The 24,983-nt window shown below is 44.0% G+C and overlaps 1 protein-coding gene across 1 annotated transcript in view; it reads left to right on the forward strand.

Moving 5' to 3' along the window:
• The window catches only part of UNC13C (unc-13 homolog C), a 1,404,640-nt gene that overhangs the window by 1,271,218 nt on the left and 108,439 nt on the right, over window positions 1-24,983 (forward strand). The gene's annotated exons all lie outside the window — the stretch shown is intronic.

A 24,983-nucleotide genomic window follows, 5' to 3' on the forward strand; every position in this document is an offset into this window, starting at 1 on the left:
ACACTTTGCAATACCAGTGATCTTAATCAATAACCAACGGTCGTCAAGAATACATGCCGTTGAGGCATACATTGACAGCGGAGCAGTCGGGAATTATATAGATCAAGACCTGGCTGCAGAGATGGGGCTTCCCTTATGTTCTAAGCCGACTACAGACAAGGTGACTACAGTAGATGGGACAGAAATCACTTCCAGACCCGTAACCCAATGCATAGCCGAGATAACCTTGCTGTGCTAGGATGGGCATCGGGAACTCATTTAGTTCGATCTCATCAAAGCACCTCAATTCCGGCTTATACTAGAGATGCCATGGTTAGTCGCTCACAACCCTTTGATCGACTGGCGGGCCAGGAAATTAACCTTCCCCAGTGACTGCTCTCCAGCCTGTTATTATCAAGAACAGAAACCAGCTTTCAGTATTTCTGCAACTCCCAGAGCGACAACATCAACCCTGGATGTAACTAATACCTTGCCAGAGGAATACCACGATTTCCAGGATGTATTCCAGAAGGACCAAGCAAACACCCTGCCGCCGCACAGGCCTTATGACTGTCAAATCAACCTTGTTCCTGGTGCTCAAGTCCCTTGTGGTAGAGTCTATGTTCTTGCGGAACCTGAAAATCTTCATCTGAAGTCTTACTTAGACCAGTACCGTGCAAACAGATTCATCCGTCCATCGAAGTTCCCTGCAGCCAGTCCTTTGTTCTTTGTGACGAAAAATAAGGACCTGTATTGACTACCGTGCATTAAACCAGGTCACTATAAAGAAATGTTATCCCGGAAATGCTGGACCAGGTCAAAGATGCTCAGATTTACACCAAATTGGATCTTCGGGGTCAGAAGCGGTGACGAATGGAAAACTGCTTTCCATACCAAATATGGTTTATTCGAATATGAAGTAATGCCCTTTGGGTTATGCAACGCTCCGGTAGCATTCCAATACTTCATGAATGACGTCTTGAGAGAGTTAATTGATGTCTACGCTGTAGTGTACATAGATGATATCCTAGTGTACTCAACCTCAAAAAAGGATCATATCAAGCATGTCCGTTCAGTCCTCGCTAAGCTCCTTGAACATTGTTTATATGCAAAGCTTGAAAGTGTTTCTTTCACGTAACCGAAGTAGAGTTTCTAGGCTTTATCCTTACTCCTGGAGGCATCAGGATGGACCTGCACAAAGTTGACGCCGTTCTGAAGTGGCCATCACCAACGTCAGTAAAAGGAGTGCAAAGTATGTTGGGCTTTGCCAACTTCTATCGCCGGTTCATACCAGACTTCTCCCAAGTTGTACACCCGATCACCATATTACTATGAAAAAAATAACAAAAAATGTGCCTGGACCGAAGAAGCAGAAAAAGCTTTCAAGGAATTTTCAGGAACTTAAGAAAAGGTTCACCTCAGCGCCAATCCTGCGACATCCACGTCCAGATCTTCCTTATATCGTGGAAACTGACGCTTCCAGTATAGCAATGGGAGCTGTCCTCTCACAAAGAGATCCTGACACCGGCCAGTTACATCCACTGGCCTTCTGGTCGAAGAAGTTCTCACCTCCAGAAGTAAATTACGCCATTACGGACAAAGAACTCTTGGCAATCAAATCCGCCTTTAAAGCTTGGCGACACTACCTTCTGGGGGTCAAACACACCATTACAGTTATCATGGACCACCGAAATCTGCAATATCTTAAAACAGCTAAAGCCCAGTCTTCACAACAGTTGCGGTGGGCTCTTTTCTTCGCCGAATATGATTATGTCATTACATTTCGACCAGGGGTGAAGAATGGAAAAGCTGACGCACTCTCTCATACTGGCACTGATGACATAGTTTATACGGCTCCAGACCCAGTCCCCATCATACCCGAAGACAAACTCTTAGGCCTAACTAAGGCCTTAACCCAAATGGAACTGGGAAAAGAAATTCAACAAACCATGAATCGGGATGCCCTCCTTGCATGGCAAGCGCAGGGGGAACAATATTCCATCAAAGATCACTTACCCTTTTTTAAGGGTCATCTGTACATACCCACCAAGGACTTACAGAAACAAATCATTTCAGGTTATCACGATTCTCTGATCGAAGGACACCCTGGAATTACCAAGACCTTAGCCAAGGTAAAACAGAACTTCTGGTGGCCTACCTGGCGTAGAGATGTCATCCAATACATTCAGTCTTGTGGAGTCTGCGCACAAAACAAGTCACAAAAACAAAAACCATCTGGCCTTCTAAAACCTTTGGACATTCCTCCTGCACCATGGCACACTCTTTCCCTCGACTTCATCACTGACCTACCTTCCAGTCAAGGGTTTAACACCATTCTTGTAGTTGTAGACCTATTCTCAAAGATGGCGCACTTTATTCCTCATAAAGGCCTCCATGACGCATCCACTCTAGCCAAGGTATTTCTGGACAGTATTGTTAAACTACATGGATTCCCATCAGTCCTGATCTCCGATCGAGGTAGCCAATTCGTCTCTAACTTTTGGAGAAAGTGTTGTGCAATGGCGCAAATTGACGTCCGGCTATCCACTAGCCATCACCCCCAAACGGACAGTCAGACCGAGAGAACCAACCAGACCCTTGAGCAATACCTACGATGCAAGTTGCACCATGAATTAAGTGACTGGAAGGACTTACTATGGATAGCCGAGTATGCATATAACAACTACTTGCATTCCAGTACCGGACAAACACCCTTTTACACCCTGTATTGTAGACACCCACGTACCTCAGAACTGGATCTCCCAACTATCTTGCAAATGCCAGCAGTAAAAACCCTTCACACCAACATCACTCAGGCTTTCAAAAAGGCCAAAGAACATCTTATTCGCGCCAAGACAAGAAAAAACAATTTGCCGACCAACACAGGAAAAAGGCTCCGGACTATCAAGTAGGAGACAAGGTTTGGCTGGCCGCCAGGTTTATACCCATCAAAGGAACCCGAACCTTTCAACCCAGGTACTTAGGACCCTATACCATCAAGGCGATTATTAATCCAGCGGCCGTCAAATTAGATTTACCATCCAATGTACACATCCACCCGGTATTTCATGTGTCCCTTTTAAAACCAATGCAGCCTGGTACATGGATTGGAACACCACCAAAACCCATTCTTGTTGATGGAGAACCAGAATTCAAAGTTAAAGGCACACTGGACTCTTAAGTATTCAAGGGGGAAGCTATACTATCTAATTGATTGGAAAGGATTTGGACCCCAAGATAGATCCTGGGAACCCTGTGAAAATGTTCATGCGCCACGTCTGATCAAAAACTATCATCGAAACTTCCCAACTAAACCCGGGCCGGACAGGAGGAACACCTTGAGAGGGGCCTTGGGGGGAGAGCTGTCACGACCCCTATCCAGAAGACCCCCTGGCAAGCCCATGGGCCAGGAAGGATCTCCACTAAAACCAGGCATCCTTGGCCTAGGCCTTTTTGGGCCAGTCCTGGCGCCTTTGGTGCCAGGCTCATACTTGATAAAGCAGCAATAAGACCTACCTGAAAGACTCAAAGCTGGCCGGCATCAGTGAAGTAACTCAATCACAAATGCCCACCAAGCACAACGCGCCCCTGCCAAGAAGGCAGGACAGAGAGCACACCTGCATTAAAAACAAGACAGGACCCTCCCGCTGGTCACACCTGGGAACCGCAGAGAAGGATACCTGAGTCCCAACTGCTGGGTGGCGTCCCCGTGGAACCAGGTGAGCGTAACAGAGCTCTTCAGTTCTTTTATCCAGTTGTAATCTGTTGAGGTTTTCCCCTGCGGTGGTGTTTCCGAAGCTCTCTACTTTGGAGTCAATGGCTCTTTCAACTCTTGCTAGCGCTAGAATTTCCTCCAGCGTGCAAGATTTTTGGAGCAGTTTCCTGCGGAACGCCTGAGATTCACATCCTGAGATGATTTGTGATCTCAGAGCTTCGGTGTTAGAGTAGTTCGCAAAGTCGCAGTGCTTTAACTTGGTGCGTAGTCGCATGACATAGGCGTCTATGGTTTCCCTTTTGGCCTGTTTGGTACTGTAAAATAAGTGTCTTTCATAGTCGACATTAGTATGCAGCGCGAAGTACGCTGCAAGCGCATCTTTGAGGTCCTGAATAGAATCTATGGAGTCAGGGGGCATTTCGTCAATTATATCTCTTGTGGCTGATCTGATGGCTAGCTTCAGGAGGCACACTTGCCTGGCATCTGCGACCAGCCCTGTGGCTCCCATGTTGAGGTCAAAGTCTTTGATCCACTTGGTCCAACTGGGACGCATGTTGCTGGTGTCGGTCACGTCGAAAGCACCCGGCATCTGGCAGTTGATATGGCACGTGGTCTGGTGTGGTCTGGTGTAGGTGCCACTGGTGCTGGGGGACCATTCCATTGAGCTTTCCTTGGCCATCATATTGGCCTGACATTTGGGGTTGTCACTCACCGACGGTGTACGTTCCTCATTGTCCCCACTTCGTGATGGCCACCTCTGGGGCACGAGCACTATCCGTTGGATGTTTGGATGAGGGTCCTCTGAACTTTCTCCCTTTGTGGGGAGTGGCTTCCCTCCTCACCCCCTTTGGATGGCCGCCAAGATTGGCACGAGCACCATCCACAGTCTCACCAGCCCCTCCTGGGGTTTGCACCACCTTATTCTGCAGTGGCGTGCTGCTATGGGCTTTTGGGTGTGTCCATGGGGTGGAGTCACTTGTCAGAGGTTGCACGCGAGTGCCGTGCATCTCCCTCTCCCCTCTTAGGCCAGAAAACCCTCGTGGTTTGCTCTGTGGGAAACACGTGCACTGTGTTTTTTTTTTTTTTTGTGTGTGTGCGAAGGGGCTTGCACCGATGGGGCACACATGCGCTACTTCACGCGGCCCCTCCACGCTCGAGTTCACCATCACGGCCCGGGCCACGTGTGATGGCTGGTATCAGCTGAGCTGGCCTGTGCCTCCTCGCGCACCGCTCTCACCTGGATTCCAGCATCGGGCGCTCCTACGCGGGCCGCTCTACCTGCATTGGTGCCCTGCTCGTCGCCATTGTTAGGTTGGGGGCTCGCTGCAGGGAGCGCTGCGCAGCAATAATTACGGGGACACGGAGCATTGCCTTCACGCGTGCATCTTTATTTGTCAACATACAGGAACTGAACTTCCCCGTGCCCCGCCCCTTTGCGTCACTTCCCTTCCCTTCCTTCCCCATTACTCCCGCCCCCCGTTGCCATATGGACGTCAACGTGACACTTACCACATTCCCTGTATTCTCAATGTCACGTCTGCCCACTTCCCCAAAGGGTGCTAAAGCTGCCCTGATTTCCCTGCATTTAATTCATACTGCTCCTTCTCCCATCTTTATCATCTCAAATGTTTTCTAAGGAGTTGCTTGCTGAGCACAGCTATTATGAATTCAGGGTACAGGGGACTGTTTATTCTCACAGCCCCTTTAAACGCAGTGAACGCGTACAGCTCTGCATTCTATTCTGGGTATGAAGAGCTACTTGCTGGCAAAACGCAGCATCATAGCACAGCAGTATGGCGTGAATACACTGCAGCGTGATTACTCCCTATGAGAGACAATATTACATTCACTTTAAGTCCATATGTAATGTATGCTGTAAACAACGGAAGCGAAAAGCGAAAAAAGTCTGAATGGCAAATATATTTTCACAAACTGCGTCTTCTGTGCATAGGGTGTGTAATGTGCCTCAAATTAAATTAAACGAGCAGAGGCATTATTTGAACATGAATAATATACAAGTATAGCACATGAACTGGATTCAGACTATCACAGATTATTTTATGTAGGGTACATTAAACCCTGCTTTGACAAGAATACCATATGGTGAAGTTAAGAAATATGGCATGGAAAATAAGTCACTGAGTATACAGAAAACCCACAAGAAGGCTGCTTATTCTCTAGCTCGGTGGTACATTTCTTTCATGATTGCAAAGGCCTTTAATTGTACCACTGGGGAATTTGTTTGCACAAAGCCGCCCTCGTACTCATTCTCAATCGGTGTTCCATTTTGACTAGCAGAGAAAGTATTGCAGTCCTTAAGGACTGAAATACTTTAAGGAAAAAGAAACAAAATTATCTCGCAATTCCACTTGCCTTTCCTGCAGATACGTCTTCAGACTTCTTCTGAATCAGATTGACTGCTATGCAAGATATTACTTCCGCAGAACGTTCTATACTTCAGGATTCTCCTGACAATTTTGTTGACGTTCATGGCACAATATAAAATGTGTATAATTTTTCAGTAGAGATGTACGAAGCGGGCGAAGATTAAAGCTGACACTTTTGTAATCATCTTTGCATTTCAAGTCTGTGCTTGAAACTTTGTTGATTTAAAATAATGTTTTGATATGCGGGTCGATCCCCGGTCCGCACTTAGAAACCAGTGGGTATTAAGCGTGTTATAAATAGCCAATTACAATTACAATTTTCTTCTTCAAGATGCTTCGCTCAATTAACTGGACCCCCATTTTCCTGAAACATCTATCATTGTGATGAAGCATAAACTGTAGGGTGATTTCCGAGCAGTCATTGATTACAGAAGCTCCCAATATCCTCACCATACCAAGAGAAATCAAGCGATTAACATTTTGCATTCATTTACAAGATTACGTTATTGATGCCACTTTCTCAATGTTTTCAGTTCGAAAGTCCGCCTTGCATAGTCCTAAAGGGTCTTTAACGTCTAACGTTTTTCTTTCTTTTCGGTGGACGCAAACTGAATTACGAGTCTTTGAGTCCACTGTGCAAAAGATAGTTTCAAAGACTCCTTTCCAGAACTTACAAGTTTCAAAAACTAGAACAGCTTGACTATGGGCAGAGTGAACTGGATGTTTGCCAAAAATGCGAGATCTGGTGAGAACAAACAGGGCCAAATAACCCTTTCTAAGGAATGGCACCACTTGGTAGGGTCTACCACCATGCTTTAGCTCACTGAGCAATACCAGAGGCGAGATCTCTGTATTTGAACAGGGTAATGCAATCAATGTAATGTAAGTGGTCTTGTATAGCGTCCATCTGCCACTATTGATGGCATCTCTGTATGCGACTTTACAAGAACAAAGCGGGGTGGGGTTTATTAGTGGGAGAGGCAAATGCAAAACCTGTGGTGCTGATGGGCGCAGGTCATAAGTACCAGGTTCCGAGTGCCCATCTGCTTTCTATTGTTTGGCTGAGAAACGTAGGCACTGATTATATATAGGGAAGAGCCCAAGATCTGATAACCACCAGCATTTTGCATCTGGTTAGTCGCTGATATGGAAGTGTGCAACAGGGCTAAAGAGGAAAGCACACTCTAAGTGGTGATGAGTTAACAGCTAGACCTGTGATGGCCATTTCTGGGGGTTTTGTGTGTGTGTAGTGTAAGGTGTTAGGAGATCTTAGAGGGTAGTTAATTAGTCATGGGAAAAGGGAGTAGACAAAGTAACATTCAACATTGTTCTCCTACCCCTCGCCACTTACAGAGAGATCCAATTTCTCTAGCTCCCAAGGCCACCCCTCTCTCTCTCTATCTCTCTCTCTCTCTTTTCTCTCCTCTCTCTCTATCTCTCCCCCTTTCTCCCCTCTCTCTCTCCCGAAGATACATTTTACCCCATGAGGAACAAAACGGGCATCTGTGAGTTGGCAGATGCAGGAAAGGGGCTGTGTAAAAACTCAGACGTTACTGTGAGCTACCTGCTGAGGGTATGGAAGGGAAGAACTCAAGGTTTTGTGTAAGGGATTTTTTTTTATAATCCCTAAACTCTGCTGATTGACACCATTTAAGCCGATTTGAATGGAATCACCACGTGTGTCCTGGCTGCTGTGAAATCAGGGTGATAGACAATGGAGATACCTCAATTCTTGGTTCACCTGTGAAAGACACTTTATGTAGCTCCTGGAGGTCCTGAACAAATTAACGTCAACCACTGAACAAGAGACGTAATTTACACTTTTTTCCAGCCTCTTTTTGCCTAACTCCAGCTCTGCTTCCAGACCTTATATGTGTGGTGTCAAACTTTTGCCACCAGTGTTTTATTTAATTTATTAGATGTTTTGTACTGCAAATTATGCAGGAAAAAGCCATTTAGAACACCATGAGTTAAGGAGGGAAGGGGAGGGAACAAGGACGAGTAAAAAGAAGCAGCATGTTGCACATCAATCGATTGAGTCTGACAGCTAACTAGCCTGGGGGTCTAAAGCATTGTGGATAATGCAGTGATTGCTTAAGGTGGTCAGAGGGTTTTGGTGGATATGGAGGAGGTTCTGCTCTTCACACTGGAGCATACATGGTGTGACGTTTTGAGGGCAAATGGAGGGTAAGGTAGCACAAGAGTTATTGTATTTGAAGGGTGGTGCCTAGTAGAATTGTAGCAGCCATTCAGGGTGGTGGAGTAAACCTAGACTATAGCAAGCAAAACAACGGCCCTCATTACGACCTCGGCAGTAGCCATGCCGCTGTTGGCGGCATGGCTTCCGCCGAAATCGCTTCCGGGTCCACAGAATGAGGAATTACCGGGCCATTCCGGGTTCGGAAGGCCCGGTAATTCCTCCCTCCAAGGACCCGGTCCTTCCCCATTCCCATTTCAGCCCCCATGGGGCTGAATGGGAATGGGAGAGGGAGCAAACAACGGGCCATTATGAGTTGGCCCGTTGTTTGCTCCCTCTTCCCCTCGCGTGACCCGGTAAGCACACCTGGTTTTCCCAGGCATGCTTAACGTGTCCCGAAAGGGGACCTCGTAAGAGGCGGTACGGGGTTAACGGCACCGACAACTTTTTACGGCGCCGTTAACCCTGTACCGCCAGGGTCGTAATGAGGCCCAACATCTCCAGGCAATTCTAAACTAGATTCACAAAGCCATCGAAATCAGGCCCCTTTTTCTACTCTGTATTAAATTATCTGCAATTTCTTTTCCTGTAGTCTAAAGGAGATTGACCACTTGTTTCACAATTTGCACCCATACACCCCATTTTTGGTGCCTCCTGTTTGCTCCTGCTTGATCCTTGACAACTTGAGAAAGGCCAGTGCTGGATGATCTGACATTCTTTGTGGTGTGTACCAGCATACCTCTCTGGCGATGTAGGATTGGCCATTGTTCCAGAATGCTTGGTGGACCAGGAATGAGGTCTTCAGGGTACAATGTACTCCATTGATAGCTAGTGGAGGATACTTAGACCTGAGTCAATGCTGTCTCTCTTTTTTTCAGATCTAGAATCATCTGCTGCCCTACCCTATACTAGCTGTCAGTATTTCCAGATGCAATTATGAGCTCTCATGTACAGCCTATGACAGAAGTCTAGTTTGGATATGAGCAGCACCTAGAGTGCTTGTGCTTTTTGTCAGAAGCCCAGTAGTGGAAATATTCAGCATAACATGTGCTATTGTGCTCCTGTCAGCACAATGTTAACCTTGCAGCGCAAACATGGCCAAATATTTAAAGTCTGGCCGAAAAAACTAAGAACCCCTGAGTCATATTTAATCAAATTCCCATGATTTAAATTTCATGATCTTTTTCTCCGATATAGTCTAAATATATGGCATACGAGGGAAATTCAGGTAAAATGGAAATGATGTCCTGTGTCTTTCATGCAGCGTCACTTTTGCAAGAAATCCGATATGCCTGAAAACCTTATACATTTGATTTCCATGTGTTCAGCTCTTACAGACTCTAGAATTTGATATTTTAAACATCTTTTTGAAGGTTGCAACTGTTTAACTCCTGAAAGATTATGGGACTATGGGCCTCATTACGACTTTGGAGGTAGCCATGCCCTTAATAAGGGCATGGCTGCCTCCAAAACTGTGTCCCGGTTCCCTGAATGGGGAATTACCGGGCCATTCCGAGTTTGGAGGGCCCGGTAATTCCTCCTTCAGGGAACCCGGTGCCGGACCTTCCCCATTCCCATTTGAGCCCCCATAGGGCTCAATGGGGATGGGTGCAGGAGCTAACAACAGGCCGATTACGACCGGCCCGTTGTTAGCTCCCTGGTCCCCTTGCGGGACCCGCTATGGACGTTTGGTAAAACCAGACATCCAGAGCATGTCCCGCGAGGCGCTGCACCATTAGCGGCACCGTTAAACCCATTCCGCAATAGTTGTAATGAGGCCCTATGTCATAATTCGAATTTGAACAAAGTAAGAGTGGCGCTAATACATTTTCTGTTATCATTGAATTTAGATGTTGACAACATGGAGTGTTAGAATGAACTTCTGATTCTCAAAATTTGGACTACTGGTGTCTTGAAGATAATCATCTAATTGTGAAGGTTCATTTAATATGAATTGTTGTTTATTTAGTTTAAATGTGTTATTTGAATTTTGTTGATATTCTGTTATAGACATATTTTAACTTTTGTATCACATTATTGAAAAGTTGATTAATCAACCATATCAATAAATAAAAAATAAAAAACAAAAAAGTTAACCTTGTAATTGTAAGACAGTTCACGATCAAAGTGACCCCGAGATTCTGTACTGTTGATGCTGGTGTAGTTGGGCTCCCCATATAAGACAGTCAATTTAAAGGGAGGTTTGTTGTGTTAATAGGCACACAACCTTTCAATATTCTGGTTTTCCTACGGTTTAGGAGATGTAAGCTATTTGTCATCCAGGCCAGGATCAGAGGAACCAAACAAGCATTATTTTGATTATGTGACCAAATGTAGAGAAATGAAGGTACCCAATATTCATGGAAATGCAAGGGAGAGCATATTGAGGTAACAGATAAATATTACAACAATGACAGAGTTATAACAGATATCCAAATAATTCCTGTGGAATAGTTTGTAACTCACAACATCAGCAAGTGCTACAAGGATGTGTTATAAGAGTTAAGAAAATAACTCAACTAAGGAATGGAATTATGTTTTGGAAGCTTGAAATAATCAAAATGAGGGAGCACAGCTCTAGGGACGCAGACTATAGAGTAAGACTAGACAATTTGTATAAAAGACATAGGGTTTACGCTATAATCTGGTGTCAATCACCAGCATCTTTAACTAGTAAGAAACCTTATAAAATACTTGCAGAGAACTATCACGGAAGATATAGATGTATCCCCCAATTTCTGTTTACAAAAGTGTACTGTCTGCTGCATTCTATGGAATCCTCTTGGGTTTCCTTTTGCTAACTCCAGTAGTTTCCTAAACATTTTGCTGGCTTATTGGTTTGTCGACTTTTTTTTTTGCTGACAGACTAATACCGAAATCACCTGCCATTGCAAGCACCATTTTGTTTTGATCTGCTTACTTTAGTAGCACACTTGGCTACATGGGAAGGAGTGCTTCCATAACACCCAATATTGTCCTGAGGTGAATTGTGGTCCCACTCTGTAGCCTTTTTACTGCATGAAAAGCCACGTGATCGTGACTACCTATAAATTATATGAATGATTTTAAATGCCGTACAGTCCAGCCATTTCGTGTGCTGCCTTTCTTTGTCTGTGTGGGTGACTAGAGGTATAGCTCACAAGCTGGTCCCTGCATGACGAGTTTCTGATGTAGACTGGATGAGGTCTCAAAAAAGTGCACGGCTGCGGATTGGTAGCCTGGACTAATCCCCAGGTGAGTGTGTGTATGTGTCTGTGTGGGACTATAACTAGAGGGGGCCCGTGGGCCAATACACAGATGTGTATCTTGTTGGAAGATGCTGGAACATTCTTCCTTTCTGTATGCTGGAATCTTTCTGCAGTCTCTTTTTCATCTTTCATCTGGTGGGAAAGGCTGCAATATCCATTCTTGTAGCCTCCTGCTGCTCTTCTGCAGCTTCTGGACCTGTGGAACTCACCCAGTTGGAGATGGGAGGCCCCTGCTGCCTGGCTGGAACCAGGGTGGTGTGATCCTGCTGCTTTAAATATTCTTTTGTGGGAGTGGGACATCCTTGCTGTTGCTTCTGCAGCGGATCCCCCTTATAGGCACACCCTGCCTCCTGTTCTGAAGCCCTTTGTCCTTACTGGAGAATCCTGGTGACCTGCTTTAAAGGGTCACGATATGATTCCCCAGCGGCTGCTCGACCATAGAGTCCAGTTCTTGGATTGCTGACAGGGGCTCTTCCATCATCGCCAAAAGTGTTTTCTTTACTCAGCCATCACTAGGGGGTCTACATGCAAACAGGGCAACACAAACCACCACTGTGACCAAAACTAAAAATCCCACTTCCAAAATGAACTCTGCCCTCACTACTCCATGGCTTGCCTGGTTCCTTTTCTTTTTTAATTGAGATAGCGCTTGGAAGCAGAGTTGCTGCAGACTACTGATTCGCCAACGTATTTGGGGTTTGCTGTGGAACATTGACATTTTGATTACACTGGATGTTTCAAAGCAGTGTTTCAAGTGGAATGGCATTAGTCAATACGGGGGACTCAACCAAACATCTTCTGTCTCCTCTCTTTTTCGACTTAGAAGGTGGCAAAGAAAACATCAATCGACTAGAAGATCAAAGAGCTCTGTTCAGTATGTAGACCTTAATTTTAGCCTACAGTCCGTGCACTCATTTCAAAATGAGGCAGTATATCCAGAGCAAAATGCAGATGGGCACTGAAAACCATTGTAATGAATGCTACTGGAGACTGATGGAATATCTCATTATTAGTTGAATAACAGTGTTTTGAATGCTTTGAACACATTCAATGTGATCTGCTGGGAGGCTCACGTAGAGGGTGTTAAGTAGTCACACGTTTTATTAATTAAGCATTATACAACAAGATGGTGAACGGTGAGGTGGTTGAAGCGGAAACATCCAATGGAGCTGGCAAAACCCTTACTACAGAGGGAATGACTTGGCCAAAAACACTAAGTGGATCAGGAAGGTCAGCAGAGTTCCCCATAGAAGACTAGGTCCCAATAACAGGGCCCTCAGTCTTTGACACATTGGGCCTCATTACAAGTACAGTGGTGGAGGGATAAACAGTAGTAATGCACCTTATCCCAGTCTTGCACCTTCCATCATCCCTGACTGCCTTTCTGCCATGCAGGCCGGGTGCACTTCCAATGATCTCTGCCTAAATGCAAACAAAACAGAGGTCCTTCCCCTTGAGACCCCTGCTCCTGCCTTCTTCCCTTCACTCTGACCTTCCTCCATGGGCTCTCCCCCGGCTCCCTCTTCTGAAGACAGAAACCTTGGAGTCATCTTCGACTCCTCACTCTCCTTCCTCCCTCACTCCCAGGACATTGCTAAGAAGTCCTACTTTCAGCTCTTCTTTCTCAAAGGAATTCTACCTTTTCTCACCTTTCCCAGAAGCTCAATGGTTGTCTCTAGGCTTGACTATTGCAAGAGCCTCCTCCCAAATCTACCCTCTTCCACTAAGTGTCTCCTACAGCTAATCCAGACTAGGCCAGCAAGAATTATCATTGGCTTCAAGCCGAGGGACTGCATCTCTCCTGCCCTAAAAAGTCTTCACTGGCTCCCAGTTGCTTCACGGATTACATTCAAATCCCTCTGTATCATCCACAAGGCTGTCTGGGGCAAGGGACCACACTATCTGCAACTCTCTCTTACTAAATGTTCCCCCCCTAGACCTATGCCCTTCTCTGGCACCAACTCTTTGTTTGTAAAGTTTTTGGCTAAACAAAAGGCAGGGGGGTGATCGCTTTCCTCAGCTGGTACCCTTCTCTGGAAAAACCTCCCCTCCCTCTTCTCCTTGAGCAGGACTTTCTTAAATTCCGGAAGCTCCTCAAGACTTTCCTCTTTACCTCCTCCTTCCCCCTCTCCTCCGCTAATCTCACAGTTGCTTGTTTGGCATTCATGGCCCTTATGCATCCTCTGGGCCCTGACCTCACACACTGAATCGCCCCCCGCTTCTGTCTATCCTCCGCATTTGCCTCGGCTCACCCTCCACCCTGGAGGCTCGCACTTACCATCATTGCACTTATGTGTTGCTCACCCATGAGCACCCCAGAACTTATCCCAATCCCCCTCCCTTCTGCACTTGCACAAGCCCTTTTTCAGCACTTAAATACGTTAAGCATTTATCAGTTGATCAAAACACAAGCTACATTATGTAATGTGTTTTCATATTTCCGCATTTAAAAAAAATGTTTTTTGTTGTTCTACGCTCATGATTCCCTTGTCTTCCCCGACCCCCACCGCCGTCTCTTGCGGCGCCTGGAAACACTTGTGTATAGGCGCCATACAAATGTCCAATAAAATAATAAATAAAGACCGAACACAAAAAGAAAGATTTTTTCCGCCGTTTTTGTGTTGGCTTTAAAATGCTGAAATATCACATACTGGCCTTCCCCCAGCCCCCGCAAGGTGATCCCTTCCCCACCATCACCCACTGGTATTCTTGTTAATTGGTCGGGTTAACCCCCAAATCCTCCATTTCCCCACACACCACCCCCTTCCCAACATACACTTACTCCACACACATACGGACACAGATACACACACACAGACACTCACCTGACACTCCGGCGATGACTCATCTGGGTCACGCTGCGCGCAGGGGCGTGACAGTTCAATTTCGAAAGACTGCTCTGTGCAGTCAAAGAGCGGTCTTTCTAAATCAAACTTTTTTTTCTGGTAAAGTGGAAACAATGTTTACCAACGTTTTCATCTCTTTGCAACCTTCAGTGATATAAAACAAGGGAGAATACAATGTCATTAGTTGCTTACAACGTGAGAAAACATTGGTTTATTTCAGATTACATGGGAGGGAAATGAAACATTTTCTTTGCTGTGTTTATATTTATTTGCATTGAACATCATGCCCTGCAACGGATGGAGACCCTCATTATAACAAATACATTATTTTTCCAATTACATTTTTTAGGAAACTCCAAGTTTATTGACCACCATTACTAGCAGGTTGGTGAAAATGCTGTATCAATCTGTAAAACATGACATTATTTGCAACACAATTATGGTACGAGACGGAATTGTCCTTGCAAAAGCAACTTATCCTTCAGTGGTGCATAGGGTGCGTCACAGTTTCCCTTGTCAATGATCGGGGACCCGAACACCCTCCCCATGTTCTTACTGTCTGGACTCTAGCCCGGCATGAATAACTAGATCACAAACCCAAGCAGTAATCCTGACTTTCGTTTGCTCCCAGCACTGTACCCCAATGTCCACACACACCACAAGCGCAGAGCTCAGAACAGGGGATTGGGAATCGATATTGCAGTAAGGCAATGGACAACAATAGGCTACCATATATTATTTGATAAGTACCCCATTGAAGAAGTCAACCAAGGACACTCTATTCCAAAAATAAAGATGCACCAAAAGAAAAATCCCTCTCCTATTGTCACAGCCACCTATACATGTTCCATATTATTAGCCTGTGCCCCTCAGCTCATGATGCTTACATCGCATGCCCCAACACCACGTGACATTTGCTGTGCGTTTCCCACTTCTCCCTTAACCCCTGTCCTGTTTCAACCAAATGAAACAGTGAATGTCTTACAAACTTCACACACTGAAAGGCCTGGATACTTTCCACTGTCCTTCCTCTGATAAACTAACGCTGCAGTTTTCAGTCAGAACTATGCAGCATTGTTTTTGTACAGAAATGCTCCTTTCCCTCTCAACGTTCACACTCTTTGGAACAATTCTGAATGAACACAGGCAGTTTCAAGTTTACATTGCCTGATTGTTCTCTACCTTCACACTTTATAATCTAAGCATTATTTTTGGTCTATTCCTAAACATGTTACTGTCACGTTATTACAAACTTAAATTAAAAATTATCTTTACATACTGCGGTGGAGAGCCCATGTTAGTACTTCACTCAATATGCATGAATGTATTCCTACAACAGTCTACTTCAAACAGTTCTGATTTTCCACTTAAGTCAATGCACTTGCAGTGGATAATTTTTATTTACACAGAATTCTTCAACACCATTTTGAATGAAGTGGGTAATCCCTCCTCCAGCCCCCATGTATGATAGTTGTTCCTCAGAATGTCAAGTGATTTTCTCTGAGGCATAAAGATGAATGTTGAACAGATGTAGAGCTATCTCAAAAATGGCAATAGCTTACAAAATAATGTAATAATGACATGGTTCATGGATGCTATCATCAGGAGGCATACATTCAAGTTGCAAGCTACTAGCCAGCCATTAAAAGTCACTCACTACCTCAATTCTATACATTGACACAGATCACTAATTCGTATTTGGCTAGTGGTGAGTGCACATGTTGTGCCCTGCTATTATTATTAGCCGGTCAAATAGCACAGCGAGTAGAGTGCTCGCCTGCTGACGCTGGTTCGAATCCCGGCAGGGTCAAACTCAGACTTCCGAGGTCGATAAATGAGCACCAGACACCGTGGGTCATAAGCAGCACCCGGGCACCTGAGTGTCTGTCTTCTCCAGCCTCCTATAATGTTAAATCAATAAGTCTTCCTTCCCCCTCTTTGGGCCTTTTCTACAATGGGGCTACTGACATCTGTAAACATATTTTGGTGTATATGATATGAAAGTGAAGTTTTCTTTGTGTTGTTAATTAGGAAAGTGGATGTCTAGGTTCAGTCTCAGGTTTATTTGGAAGGCGGTGCATGGACTCAACCATCAAGCTTTCATCTTTCCACCTCCATGTTCCTCAGCCTGTGGATGATTGAGAGGGGATTGGAATCCTCCTGAAACAGTCAAAGGTGCAAAAACAGCCATACCCTTCCCTTGTCTATTTAATGGTTTTCTGCCCATTTCAAAAACAATGGATTTCTGAAATGTGTTTTAATTGCTAAATATCAGAAGGACTTGAAATTAACAAAAGAAGACTGTTCAAATAATTCTACTTTGCATGCTTCGGATTGAAAGACAACTTGCCAAGAACATTTGGCAAATATGTAGCCATATATTCATAATTCTATTTACATGATTACCGATTCTGAGGATGCAGTGCTCAAATATTTGAATTTGAAATTTCAAAAAACAAAACTCTTCACTTTAAAGAACTTTTCAAAATGCGGATGAACAGGAAAAGTGGTAACCAGCCACGAGCAGTATTCTTTGGTGAGAGTTAGTTGAGAATAAAAGAGGTTACTGAGGTTTACAAGTTTAAGAAAAAGTTGGATTGAACAAAGTTGAAATAGGTTAGAATTAATTTCTGAACCATTATTTGTTTAAATTGACAATTGCTTGACAATTGTGTTGCTTAAACATTCAATTTACATTTTAGAGTGTATTGTGCTTATACTGTATACAAATGGATACTTTCTTAATTAAATTGTTGTGTTCCCAATTTATCCTTTTTATCTGTTAATTTATAAGATGTATACAAATAACCCATTCAGGTATGCTTTCTTTTATGGTCAATTGGGCTCCTATTGTGTTTTACTTTCCTTGAGTAGTAGTATGCATTTTAAACGATGACTTCACCCTGTGACCCTTGTAACATTATTGATGTTTAATATTTCAAAAGAAGTACTGGAAAAACTGTGCTGTTTTAGAAGGAGGGCCGGCCATCCTATTATCTGACATCAGTATATTCTGGCTCTCCGGTTACTATCATGTTGGATATTCTAAAGTTTGCTAGAACTGAAGATTTGCCTCTTCTAACAACAACTTGGCATAACCTATATTCGTTAACTTGTGCACCCCATCCATATAGTTTACTGTGATTATTATTAATAATTTGTACTTGATGACTTGTTGAATTCTCACTACCAATATTGTGCTCTATGACCTGTAAAGTACTGTGTTGCTCATGAGCTAGGTTTTCACTATAAAAATGTATTATAACAATGATGTTTTTGTATTTGATGAAACCACATCCAGAGCCCGAAGGCACCCATAAGATAGTGCCTCCGTCCAAAATCATCCCATAACCCTCAAACCTATCAATGGTGAGAAAAAACAAAACAGGGTAAAAATAAATCAACAAACACAAATAATATTGACCTTTATACAATCGTTTTTTGGTCTCGGGCGTTCATCTGGAGCGATCCTTTCCGTTTCTGAATACTGTGTACGTGGGGCAGAATTATGTCTGCACAGTAGAATATTATAATGTGCAGTCGTCAAACATTAACCTCATTACCAGTGGTGGCTGCTGAACTTTTAAAGTGGTGGGCTGCAAATGTATGTTTCATGAAGGCGGTAGGGAGCGAGCGAGCCCGGTTTTTCAAAGGGGGGTCTGTGGGGGTTCTCCCACCAGGAGAACATTTTTTGAAATGAGTTGAAATAGTCAATTTCCCAGCACAATTTTCATGAAAAGTTGTAGAAAATGACCTAAGATACAAGCAGTTATAAGATGAGAACCCACACAATATTCTACTCCCAGAGATGCCAGGTTACCGACAGTACAAAGGGACATTTTGCACAGAAAGTCATGTATGTGCCCATATCTTACAAGGGCAAAAATATGCTCCCAACATTATGGCAAGTGCTGGGTGCAGGAGTGTTCCTAATCAACACCCTCATTGTCCTGGCAGCAAGACATCTTTCTGATTCAGCACCTTCATTGTCAATGAGGGTGTGGTACGGGATAGGTATCCCTCTGCCAGGACAATGTCCCAGGTGCTGCTGGCAGCAGAGCGGCTCTCCAAGGACCTGACACATTGCTCTGTATCAACAGAGCATTAGAATGGGAGCAATTAGATTTAAAAAAAAAAAAAAAAAAAAAAAAAAAAAAAAAAAAAAAAAAAAAGAATGGGAGCAATTAGGCACTGATGGGAGGGAGGGAGGACTATTAGCAGGGGCTTTTGTCCCTTACAAAATGTAAATGGGGATGGGTTTTCAATGAGGAATTACCGGGTGCTCCAAGGTTGGAATGTCCCGGTTATTCCTCAGTGAAGGAACCCGGACCTGCCACCCGGTATGGCTGCCTCCATACTCGTAATGAGGCCCTATGTCTTATCTGCAGCTCCATAAATGGGGTGACCAGAAGAAGGCTGAATAATGCTGTATTCTTTTTGAAATAATAAAAACCCAAGGGGGATTTGTTAAGCTAACATTAATCTGCATAATGCTATTGTGACTTTGCATGCAGGATGGGGAGAATAAAACTAAAGCCATACTCTTATTGCACAACATATTTCTATGTCAATTTATACAGTGTATAATTAGTTAACTATGAAAGGCTAGTTCATTATGTAGTGGGGTTTACTTCCAAAGCATTGGTATAAATAAAGTATTATTTAATCACATGAAATGCAAAGAAAAACCTTAATAAATATTTATATCAACTAAAACTGGGAAGATGTGCTCAGTTTCTGAATGCCAACATCCCGGTTTGACCATTTAACCATAGTGTGTGATCCTGGGCATATCATGTATTCACACTATGGGCCTCATTACGACTCTAGCACTCCCGTAATGAACGGTGCCGGTACGAGACCGGCACCGTTCATTACGGGGTGCCCCATTACGAGGTACCCTTGCGGGACCCGCTCAGAACGTCTGGTCAGACCAGATGCCCTTAGCGGGTCCCGCAAGGGGACCAGGGAGCTAATAACGGGCCTGTTATTAACGGGCCTGTTATTAACTCCCTTCCCATTCCCATTGAGCCCTATGGGGGCTCAAATGGGATGGGTTTTTTCAATGAGGAATTGCCAGGTCCTCCAAGGTTGGAATGGCCCGGTTATTCCTCATTGAAGGAGGCAGCCACGCCCTTATTAAGGGCATGGCTACCTCCATACTCGTAATGAGGCCCTATGTCTTATCTGCAGCTCCATAAGTGATTCACTTCATAGCTTATGTAAATATTTCATGCTGCTTCAAAACATGCCTAATGATGACTATAGAGTTGCTCGATATATAATATTGGTGCAATTCCTTATTTTGCACCACAAAGTTATTTGCCACTTTTCTTACTTCTGGCAACTTATTGTAAATTCACTTTCTTCTTGCCTCCCCTCCAAACCATTCAAAGGAGCATCAACAGTCTTTGCTACTTGTGGCCTCCAAGTAGCAAAGACTGTTGATGTTCCTTGCCATGGCCTTTTTTTAAGACACTTCTGCTGGTGCAATCCAGTTAGCTGTTGCTCTGTGGGACAAAATAGATGCAAACGGTTTACATCTATTTTGCCCCATAGAATCTGGACAGAGCTCTAATAGATGAGTTTTCTGCATCTGTAATTGGCCTTCTTTTTTTCCGTATTGGTTTGGGTTAAAATAAATCAAATGCCTTATGCTGGCCCACCCCCTAGATATGCTACCCCAAAAGTCCCCTTGTGGGTAGGGTGACCCCATAACCCCATGCTGCAAGGGTTTGTATGCAAGCTTGAATATTGTACGCACACCCCTGCAGTAAGGGCACCCTACCCAAGGGGCATTGGAAAGCGGAGATGGGTGGCGATGGGGCCCGGGCAGAAGGTCTTCAGACAACAGATGCTGGCGCTGGAAGTAAGGCAGACCTTACTTCCAGCGCCAGCATCTGTATTTGTTTGATTGTCTGTCTGCTTTGATTTCTGAATAGCAGGTTGGCAGTCCAGCTATTCAAAATTCAAAAGCAGACGGTCACCCAGCAGTTTTTTGCATATAAGCTCGGTCTGAGCTTATCCTCTGTTTTGTATTTGAACAGCAGGTAGCCTCACACACAGCCCGAAAACCAAGTACCGGGTTCGGCACTGCAGAACTCAGGTTGGGACTGGGTCACTAGTCTTTAAAAAAAATAAAAGGCGGAAACAAAAATAAAAACGTACCTCAATTACTTCGAGGTTGCCCTGCAGTGTTCCTCCTTCCTTTGGTCTGGTCCAGTGCCAAGAGCGTGGACCACTGGAGAGGAGAGCACCACTCACATGCTGGAACCTCACAGAAATGAAACCAAACACAGCCCAGGCTCTGCCTGGTTTTGTTTGTGCGAAGTTCCAGCATGTGGGTGGGCCTACACAGTGACATTACTGTTTGGACTGGTAGCCCTGAGCCTCCCCAGCCTCTGAGCATCGACCCTCCTCTTGGGCTCAGAGGCAGCTGAGACTCCTGACCCTCACTCAGCTCCCTGCACCCTGTCCTATCTCTAACATAGATTGGGGTGGGGTCTACAAAATCTGGCCCCACCCTCGTTTCTTTGAGGGACAGGACAGGGGCTGGGTGAAGAAAAGGTTGCCAAGTTTATCGGCCTTCACTGCTGTCCCTGGAGGACCTACAGTGTGAATGTGCAGCAGGGATGGCTTTTTTCAGCGCTCCCTGCCGCACATTCAGTGCATTAACTGGAGGAGCAGCCCAACTGGCGGAACCTAAGGCTGAGGTAACAATATATCACATACAGGGGTAACCGCCTGACGATAGTTAAAGCATACTTTTAATGCTGTATGCCATTATTCAAAACACAAGGGGATTAATTGGTGCTTGCAAAGGTCACCACTATTCTAAACTCGTGTCAAAGTAAAGGATCCCAACGGGGAAAGGGGCTCCATGCACATTCATTCGTACATGTAAACACAAAATTTATACATGGTGTAAATTTATTACAACAAATATATTCACCAAGGTTAATCAAGGTATGAAAACTGGATGCTTTCAAGAACAATCAAGTAGCATTTTCTAGGAACATAAGCCCTAAAGGCCTTCTGCAGCGAAAAGTTTACAGAGGTGTAGGTCGTTCACATATATTTGTATTCCATCAAAACATCACATTAGTTGTAGACTGATGAGTATGAATGCAAATAGAAAAGACAAACAATAAAATGCAAAAGAGAACATAAGATTCATTTACAAAGGTTAAGTGCAATGAGGTATGGTGATAGACTGTAGTAAGGCAAAAACATGTCTAATAGGCGCTTTTCTCTAGTGCAAGCGCAAACATATAGAAAAGGTGCTTGTCCTTATAGAATCGGGGCAAGACCTATATGTATCTAGACATTAGTCTGCTAGCTATAGGTGACCAATCCATTCAGTGCAGCCCCCATCATGTCTATGAGTAACAGGATTTTGAAGTTATTGGTGGACATGGTGGGGGTGTCACATTGTTGGTGGGGCTCTGCCCCACCCACCCCCAGGGGCCAGCCGCCCCTGCTCATTAGACTGATGAGGTGCAATTAATGAGGGTTTCAATGTAGCAACACAGTGCCAGACAAACTCTTTGAACACCAATTTAAACTGTAACATCTCACACAGAAACTTAGAAAACTACTATGCATTATCGGCTTGAGAAATTGTATTGCTCATTTCTCCTTTCTCCTTGCCTCACCTCTGATGTCCGTCAACGTTACAATATGTTGGATCCTTCTGCAGAGCTACTGACAGAGGATGAATATGTCCCTGCAGACTGGTGAAAGACTTTTTTTTTGGCATACAAGTATACGTTTAGATACTAAGGGCCTGATTCATGGAATATTGTGCACGGTGCAAAGTGACTTTGCACTGCCAGCCACCGCCCTGATTCATGGAGCAGTGCAAAATGGATTTTTGCAGTATTCAAAATAGTTCACCCCACTACTCAACGCCATGAAAAGAAAAAAATGAAAACTAGAATCAGAATGGAGGATCAACAACAGCACTGCAAACAAACTGATATTTCTGCAACAGATCCACTCATACAAAAAGGAAATACAAAAAGCAAAGAGGAAACACTACGACAACCGAATCTTCAAAGCACCAAACACCCAAAAAGAACTCTTCAGAATCATAAATGAAATTAAAAGCCCACCGGGATGCAACAACATGCCAATTCCATCAACAATACTATACAATGACTTAGGAGACCACTTCAAAAATAAAATCATTACCATGCAACAAAACAGACCACGTGATCACACTACAGAACCCACCTATCCTCACGAGGAACATCCAAACAAATTACAAAGCTTTCTCGAAATATCAGTGGAGACTTTCGTCAGACTGGTAAGTCAAAGCAACAAATCAGGCTCTCCCGAAGACCCCTGCCCCCCGGATATATACAAATCAATTCTCAAACAAGAAACTCCCATGGAATACCATAGGAATGTCCTCAACCTTTTAATCTCAACAGGTAACGTGCCACACTCCTTCAAATCAGTGTACATCAGGCCGCTACTCAAAGACACAGCAGGAAACGTAGAGGACTTATCCAACTACAGACCCCTCTCCAATATCCCGTACATAGCCAAACTACTAGAAATATACGTTTACAAAACAAACCAAGGATTCATAGAAGAGCACTGCCTACTAGACCAGGCACAAGTTGGCTTCAGACCAATGAGAGGAACGGAATCAGCTCTCCTCTCAATATGGGATGACCTAAACGCAAATGCAGACTCAGACAGCAGTACTGCCTTGATACTTCTAGACCTATCCTCAGCATTCAAATAACAGACACCACCCTACTATGGATCAAATCCTTCCTAACAAACAGAACGGAAACTGTATGGATGAAACCTTTCAAGTCCATCCCAAGAGACTTCACATGCGGAGTACCACAAGGATCATCTTTCTCCCTGCTTTTATTCAACATCTACCTATATCTATTAATCAAAATCATCAAAAAACACGGCCTCACTTGCTACAACTACGCCGACAACACACAAATATTCTTCAAAACACAAGATACCCAAGAAGAAAACACACCACTAGAAAACTGCCTTCGTGATATATTCAATTGGAGGAACTTGAACCACCTCAAAATGAACCCAGGCAAAACAGAGATGATAATCGTCAAAAAAAACGGAGGAGACATCAACTACATCGCTTGGCCAAGAGAACTCGGCACGACCCAGCGCCATCGCCGATTGTAAAAAACCTGGGGGTTCTGATGGACAACAATCTCACTCTAGAGCCACAAGTAAATGCTCTACTCAAGAAATGCTTCTTTCTCCTGCTAGTGGCAAAAAGGATCCTACCGTTCCTGTCATTCACCAACAAAACACTTACCATCATCGCTCTGGTCATGTCCGGAGTAAATTAGTAAATTATGCCAATAGCCTATACCTAGGTATGCCTGAACGACTTTTGAAAAAACTACAATGCATACAAAATGCAGCAGCCAGACTACTTCCCAAAATACCCCAAAGAGAACACATCACACCTGCGCTAAAAATACTACATTGGCTACCAATAAAACAATGAGTAAAATTCAAATCAATGTGCATCACGCACAGAGCAATACACAACCAAGGCGCAGAATTCCTGAGAGATAAATTACGTCTACACCAACTGTTAAGCGGCTTCACTTCAACACTACAGCTAAGTCAATGCCTAGTCTGGGATGCTGAGGGAAACCCTTATTGATGTATTTTTAGGTCCAGTTCATGCACTCTGGATGACAACCCTTATATAACACCCCTCTCTTAGAATCCCCCTGACCCCACTGAGCCAAGAAGTAGGTCTGTTTTGCAAATTTAAAAGGTTTATTTGAAAAATTAAACAATTTATATATATCACACTGTTATAATAAATGAATATCTGATAGTACACTGAGACATATGATGTGGATCCACAATGGGTAATGTTACAGTGTACACTTCATTACTTAGGAGTAGTATAGAAGATGAAGTAGCTGAAAATGCTTGATGGTTTCAAGGAAATGCAAGGTGGAATAAAATGTAGTACAGCAAATAAACTTGATATGATTTCAACCAACAACAATGTAATCACTTTTTCTCTGGCAATTCACTCCCCCCCCCCCCTATGCAATGTAAGAAATGGAAGGAGAGCACACAGTCTTCAAGAATCCCAACAAAATGCAATACGATATGCAGCTCCCCCCCAGCAAGCTTAGAGGAAAACAGGTAGAGGTTTGAAACACAGGCCCAACATGCTTTGAATGTGATGGCAATGGATGGGAAAATGTGCTAACTGATTTTAATTCCCTCTAGAGATTCAGGGGGAGTGAGAGATGCTTGTTGGTATTAGTTCAGGCTCACTTTAGCAATGCTCTGAGTTATTACCAGGTTGCAAACAAATTTTTAACAAAGGAAAGAATGGAGCAGCTATTTTGACAAGTGGAGAAATTGAGCCAAAATCGCAAATCGCGGTAAATTTTGCGAGTGCGTAAATCGCGATTGCGGAAAAAGTATAGGGAGTAGAAAGTCGGTTCTAGGTTCGTTGGAAAGCCTGGAATCACAGCTTTAAACTGAAAGTTAAATTTCGTTCCAAACAGTTCCAGAGATACGGATGATTTAATAAAGGTAGCTTTTCGGATTTAAAGTACTCAAAATGACAGGTGACAG

The sequence above is a fragment of the Ambystoma mexicanum genome, chromosome 11 (assembly GCF_040938575.1).
Source record: "Ambystoma mexicanum isolate Mex_15411 chromosome 11, UKY_AmexF1_1, whole genome shotgun sequence".
Classification (NCBI taxonomy): Eukaryota; Metazoa; Chordata; class Amphibia; order Caudata; family Ambystomatidae; genus Ambystoma; species Ambystoma mexicanum.